The sequence below is a fragment of the Desmodus rotundus genome, chromosome 4 (genome assembly GCF_022682495.2).
Source record: "Desmodus rotundus isolate HL8 chromosome 4, HLdesRot8A.1, whole genome shotgun sequence".
In the NCBI taxonomy this organism is placed as follows: domain Eukaryota; kingdom Metazoa; phylum Chordata; class Mammalia; order Chiroptera; family Phyllostomidae; genus Desmodus; species Desmodus rotundus.
The window spans coordinates 62,644,606-62,651,821 of NC_071390.1; the positions used below are offsets into that span (position 1 = coordinate 62,644,606).

General features: G+C 39.8%; 1 non-coding gene across 1 annotated transcript; it reads right to left on the reverse strand.

The window, feature by feature from the left end:
• Window positions 1–4,956: 4,956 nt before the first annotated feature.
• LOC112305647 (small nucleolar RNA SNORA42/SNORA80 family) lies at window positions 4,957–5,087 on the reverse strand. Its single transcript, XR_002974825.2, has one exon. It is a non-coding gene; the product is annotated as a small nucleolar RNA SNORA42/SNORA80 family (small nucleolar RNA).
• Window positions 5,088–7,216: the final 2,129 nt, after the last annotated feature.

Genomic DNA, 7,216 nt, shown 5'->3' on the forward strand with positions numbered 1-7,216 from the left:
TGATATTATCCATGCTCCTGACTCCTCCATGCATGGTAAAAATTGGGTGAAGTTAGTAAGGTAAGAATTTGGTAATAGTTGGTTCTACTACTTGAATGAGTTGGCATGTTATGTGTGTGCTAAAGAAGGTTCAGCAATTATTGTTTGGGAAGAGGTGTTCAATCCAAGAACAGTGAGATAATACCAATTGTGCTCCTATGAGGTACCAAGTGCCTTACATAAACTAAGTCACTTATCAACATATTCTTTTTTAAAAATTTTTATTGTTATTCAATTATAGTTGTATGCCTTTTCTCCCCATCCCTCCACCCCACTCTAGCTGAACCCACCTCCTTCCCCCACCTCCGCCCTCCCCCTTGAGTCCTTTATAGTAGTTCCTATAATCCCCTCTCCTCACTGTCCCCTCCCCACTCCCCCCTGGCTATTGTTAGATTGTTCTTAACTTCAACGTCTCTGGAACTGCCCTTTGACCCAGCAATCCCGCTGCTGGGATTATACCCTAAGAACCCTGAAGCACCAATCCAAAAGAACCTATGCACCCCAATGTTCATAGCAGCACAATTTACAATAGCCAAGTACTGGAAGCAACCTAAGTGCCCATCAGCAAATGAGTGGATCAAAAAACTACGGTATATTTACATAATGGAATTCTATGCAGCAGACAGAAAGAAGGAGCTTATACCCTTTGCAACAGCATGGATGGAGCTGGAGAGCATTATGCTAAATGAAATAAGCCAGGCGGTGAGGGACAAATACCATATGACCTCACCTTTAGCTGGAACATAATCAACAGAAGAAAAATGCAAACAAAATATCAACATATTCTTAAAACAATCCAGTGTGGGGAAAACCGGTGCAGTTAAAAGCTTATGTGCAGATTGTGGCTACAGTCTGAATTTGAGCCCAGCTCTGGGACACGGCTTTGCTCCAGAAGCAGTATACAATAGAGGAAAACCAATCATTTTATTAGCTATGCCATATAGCTCAGGCTAAATCTTAGTCTAGAAGCTGCTGCCTTCATTTAGCTTTCCACTTCTACCTCATGCCTGCTACCACAATCCCTCTACCCGTTATCAGGGAACTACCTGTAGGAAGGATCTGAATAAGGCTATGCCAGGGGGATGCAATCATTTTGATTTTATTCCTTCTCCTCAGGCCTGTGGCTTAGAGCTGTTTTCCATTCATCAAGGTAATGATAGCCCTTCTGAATTAAACATGATTTTCCTTCTTAGGAAAAAAAAAACTCAAAGGAAACATCAGAGTTAATTAGAGAAAGTGATATTGTAGCTGCTGACAGAAAGGAGCCCATCAAAGGCAATGTTAAGGGGATCCCAAATCATCAAAGCAGGGCCATTCAGTTGCAAATTGCTTTCTATTTCAGCTTTGTAGGGCAGAGGGTGCTCTGGGATCTCACTGGTCTGTAAGCACAAGGCTCTCTACCAGTGGTGTCTAAAAAGAATATCAGATACCTCAAGGGGAAAGGAGCTTGATGTTGAAATGAATCCTCTGAGTGATTTTGAAGTCTACAAGGTTTAACTGAAGGTTCTCTCATGGTATGAGGTTTTTGTTTAAGTGGTGACAAACAGAACATTTATTCTCTGCAGTGAGAAAAAGTCATTAGTTTCTTGGACTTTTAATTCAAGGTCACCAACATGCTGTGCCAAGATTCTGTGCTGGGTCCTGGCTGCTTTTGTCCATCTCATATATTTTTTGCAAGGCCTGTTTTTGATACCCAGAGTGATTAAGAAAGATAAAAACTCTAAAGTTTTTTAATTGTTGGAGTTTTTGGCACCACATGAAATAAACAGCATTCTACCCCTGCTTCACAGTCTGTGATACTGACTTTCAGTTTGCTTCAACTCTCTCTTCACATTCTCAGTTTTGGCTTCTTTCCCCAGTTGCCAGAGGTTCCCTCTCCTTTTCTCATCTGCTGAAACTTGCACCAGATAGTCTAGATTTCTTCTCTTCCAGAGCAGTACTTGTGCAGGGAGTACCATACAATTTGGGGTTCTACCTTCCCTCCTTAGCTTTATTGAGATATACTTGACATATAACATTATATTAGTTTAAGATGTAAAACATAATTATTTGTATGTGTTTATATTGTGAAATGATTACCATAATAAGTTTAGTTAACATCTATCACCTCACATACTTACATTTTTTCCTGTTATGAGAACTTTTAAAATCCACTCTCTTAGCAACTTTCAAATATACCATACAGTATTGTCACCAGGCTGTAAATTACATCCCAGGGCTTACTTATTTTATTACTGGATATTTATACCTTTTGACCACCTTCAGGCATTCCTCCTATACACCACCCATGCTTCTTGCAACCACCATTCTGTTTTCTGTATCTATGAGTTCAAACTTTGTACAGACCACATAGTATTTGTAGAGTTCAATCATAGAGTATTCATCTTTTTTTTTTTGTCTGACTTATTTCACTTAGCATAATGCCTTTAAAGTTCATCCATGTTGTTGCGAGAGGCAGGATTTCCTTCTTTTAATACACATTTTTTAAAATTACCTCATCAATGGACACTTAGGTTGCTCCATATCTTGGCTATTGTAAATTATGCTGAAATAAATATGGAGGTGCAAGTATTGCTCTGAGACAGTGATTTCACTTCCTTTGGGTATTGGGTTTAATTCTATTGATTTTCTGACACTGTTCCCATTTAGGTAACTCATTGTGTCTACTCATCAAATCTAAAGGGACTTTTTTTTTTTTTAGGTCTGTCTCATTTGGGTCTGTTCTCAGCAGCAGTCAGGCTGTGACCATCTATTCCATGGTCTCTTAATTCCAGTGCCCAGTGCTCAGTGCTCAGTCCCCCTTTACTGTTTTTAGTCAAACTCTCTCAAATATGCTTTATTTTCTGCTCCTTTTTATTTGAGTGCTTTTATTTTTATTTTTAAAAATGTTTCTTTGAATCAGAGGGGGAAGATGGCGGAGGAGTGAATGGAAGTCGCACTAACCTCCTCCTAGGCCCAATCTGGAATTACAACTCAATTATTGAGAAACCACCCAGAACAAACAACTGAGCAATAGTGAGAGACAAGCCGTATAACTTCAGACAGACAGAAGAACAAGCTTCAGCACAACCTGACTGGTAAGGAGTGTGGTAGAAACTCAAGAGGGCTAGCTGGGCGCACACAGGTGACAGTGCTGGAGGGATAATTAAGTGGCTGATTGGATCCCCTGAGAAGAATGGGGTCTAAACCCTAAGCTGGGATTCCCAGCCTAGAACACCAGAGACCAAAAAGTACACAGATAACAACCAGCAGCCAAAAGCAGCAGGGTTGCTCTCTGCCAGACATGAATAGCTAGAGACGCAAGAGCCATTTAAAGGGCCAACACACAAATTTTCATTTACAGTCACTTACCCTGGGCTCTGGCAAAGGTGGGGGCAGAATGGGCTGGTGATGCCTGAGGAGAGACTAAGGACTAAAACTTTGGGGAGAGCTGAGAGAGTAGATGCTGGGATCCTGGTGATGAATCATCCCTCAGATGGCAGCAGCCATGGTGCTCAGGCAGACCATTCCCCTCCTAGCAGCAGCAGTCTGAGGGGAAACAATAGCCCCCACCCCAGGAATGATTCTACCCTGCCCTACAATGCTTAAACCTGACTGCTGAGTGCAGAGTGACCAGATTAACAATTGAAGGAGACAGCCAGGGACAGCAGATCCCTGGAAGTATTCAACAGTCTTTCTAAGGTCAGACTGGGTCATCATCACCAGACATCACCAGAGGCAGATCCAGAAAGAAAATAACAGTGGTAAATAGAAGAAGCTACCAAGACAAAAGCCACTGTGGTCTTCTCTATGATTTGCAATATTTTCTTTCCTGTATAACTTTTTAACATTCATTTCTTGTCCAGCAAGTTTGTACATATTAAGTCACTAGATTTTATACTATAGTATATTTCAAGTCACATATTTTTCCCCTCCTGCCTCTTAGCCCATTTTACTTTCCTTTTTCCTCACATTATATTCATTTCAAATTTTGTTTTCTCTCTTGCTACAACTTGTTTCCATTCCATGCTCTTACTATTTCTTCCCAATCCAGACACACAAAACCAATTTTATTGTCAAGAGTCATCTCACATCCTTTTTCCTTGTTCTTAAAAAAACCCATATTCTCTTTTCACCTTTAACAATCTTTGCTAGTTAGTTGTGAGTAGGGTAGTTGTTGCATTGTTTTTTTTCAATTTTATCTCTAGAGCTTTACTAATTCTGTATTTCAAACATCACATTTTAATGGTCCCCTCTTCTACTCTTTTTTCATCTCAAATTTTAATTTTGCCATCTTAAACTGTTTTTTTTCTTTTTTGACTTCCTTCTATTTCTCTTTCATCCTGCCCTTTTATTTTTCTTTATTTTCCATTTTTCCTTTTTTTCTTTTTCCTTACATCTCAAATTTTAATTTTTCCTTCTCTTAGACTAGTTTTTGTTCATCACTCTTAGTATTCCCTCCCCATCATTTCAAAATCACTTCCCATTCCTCTAAACATCTCTTAGTCTTTGTTTCTTTTCCCCCTCTTATTCAGATACCACCTATATCAATTTTAATTCATTTATTGTTGATAGTACTATGGTGGATCTTTCTCTCCAACTAGGCTCCTATATTTTTATTAATTATTTACTATTTTTCCTTCCTTTTTCTTTCTCTCTCTCACTTCATTTTATTTTATATTATTTCAATTCCTGTTTAAACTTAATACAATATGCTTCCCTTCTCATATCCGATTCCACATTCTTCATTCTCTTTTTAATCCATGATGTAAATTTTAACTTCTCTCTTTTCATTGCTCCAACTCCCAACTCTTATTACTGGTTCACCCTCTACCTTCTTAAATTCATTTTTCTTTCAGTAGGTCATCTCATATCTGCTCTCCTTTCTTATAATATTCTTAATCTCTTTACAGCCTCTTTTTTTTTTTTTAACTTTCCCACTGTGCGGCCTGCTTCAGTGCTTGCAGCCAACCAACAGAGGCCCAGCAATGGTTCCAGGCCAGGGTGTTTTGGCATGGGGCACTATGAGAGACCCAGGGGACAGACCTGCCATAAATCCAAGCCCATGTATGTACACCCTTATTAATACTGGTTCATTTGCTGTTGATAGTAGGATTGTGGGGTGGAGCTATTTTTGTGGGTGTGGGTTTGATTCCTGTGGTTTTTTCTGGCAGCACCTGCACGATAGCACATAAGATGTGGTAGGTGGAGTGACCTGCAGTCAACCAACTAGAGGGAAGGACTCACCAAAGAAAGACCCAACAACAATCAAACCCCAATTACATCCAGAGAACCAGCATAAAAGACATAAAGGACATCCCAAGAGCATCAAGTTCAGGTGATCAAGGAGACTGCACCACTGAATCTCACAGGCCCCCTACCATACAAGTTCACACCACAAAGTCAGGATGCCAAAACAGATCAATTTAAGAAGCAGAAGTAAACAAGAAGAGTCTCACAAATAATGGGAAGACAAAGAAACAACCCCCAGCCCTAGTTTGTGTGGCTCAGTGGATTGAGTGCTGGTTGGCAAACTAGGGGGCTGCTGGTTCAATTCCCAGATAGGGGACATACATGGGTTACAGGCTGGGACCCCAGCTGGGCATGCATGAAGGGCAGTCATACATTGGTGTTTATCTCTCTTTCTCCCTCATTTCTCCAAAAATAAATAAATACAAATTTTAATAAAATTTAAAAAATGAAAACTAAAAATGGAACTGCCCTTTGACCCAGCAATTCCGCTGCTGGGATTACACCCTACGAACCCTGAAACACCAATCCAAAAGAGCCTGTGCACCCCAATGTTCATAGCAGCACAATTTACAATACCCAAGTACTGGAAGCAACCTAAGTGCCCATTAGTAAACGAGTGGATCCAAACACTATGGTATATTTACAAAATGGAATTCTACACAGCAGAGAGAAAGAAGGAGCTTATATCCTTTGCAACAGCATGGATGGAACTAGAGAGCATTATGCTAAGTGAAATAAGCCAGGTGGTGAGGGAAAAATACCATATGATCTCACCTTTACCTGGAACATAATCAATAGAAGAAAAAAGCAAACAAAATATAACCAGAGACATTGAAGTTAAGAACAATCTAACAATAGCCAGGGGGGGCGGGGGGACAGTGGGAAGAGGGGATTACAGGAACTACTATAAAAGACACATGGACAAAACCAGGGGGGAGGGTGGAGGTGGGGGAGGGAGGTGGGTTCAGCTGGGGTGGGGTGGAGGGATGGGGAGAAAAGGCATACAACTGTAACTGAATAACAATAAAAATTTTTTTAAAAATGAAACCATAAAATAATTTTTTTTAAAAAGAAACAACCCCCAATCAAAAGGAAAGGAGGAATCCTCAGAAAGAATGCTAAATGAAATAGAGGCAAGTCAACTATCATATATTGATTTCACAACTATGGTTAGAAGGGATCTCAATGAGCTCAGTGCAAATTACTAAAAACTATAAGGAAACTATGAGGAACTTACTACAAACTATAACAGCATAAAAAAGGACATAAAAACAATCAACAAGGGCCAAGAGGAAATGAAAAATACAATTTCTGAATTAAAGAACACAGTAGAAGAAATCAAAAGTAGGCTCAGTGAAGCAGAATATAGAATCAGTGAGCTGGAGCACAAGTTAGAAAAAAACTCCCAAAAAGACCAAGAAAAGGAAAAGAGGCTCAGAAAGAATGAAGAGGGGTTAAGGGAAATGCAGGACAACATGAAATGCAATAATATCCATATAATAGGGATACCAGAAGGAGAAAAGGAAGAGCAAGGGATAGAAAACCTGCTTGAAAAAGTCATGATGGAAAATTTCCCTAATCTGAGGATAGAAAAAGTCACCCAAATCCAGGAAACACAGAGAGTCCCAAGCAAGAGGAACCCAAAGAGGCCCACTGCAAGACACATCATAATTAAAATGGCAAAATTCCAAGACAAAGAGAGAATCTTAAAGGCAGGAAGGGAGAAAAAGGAAGTAACATACAAGGGAGCCCCAATAAGACTAGAAGCTGACTTCTCAATGGAAACACTAGAAGCCAGAAGGGAATGGCAAGAAATATTCCAAGTAATGAAAACCAGAGGCCTGCAACCAAGACTACTTTATCCAGCAAGTGTCTCAATTAAAATGGAAGGCCAAATAAGGAGCTTCCCGGACAAAGAAGCCTCAAAGAATATACCTCCTCCAAA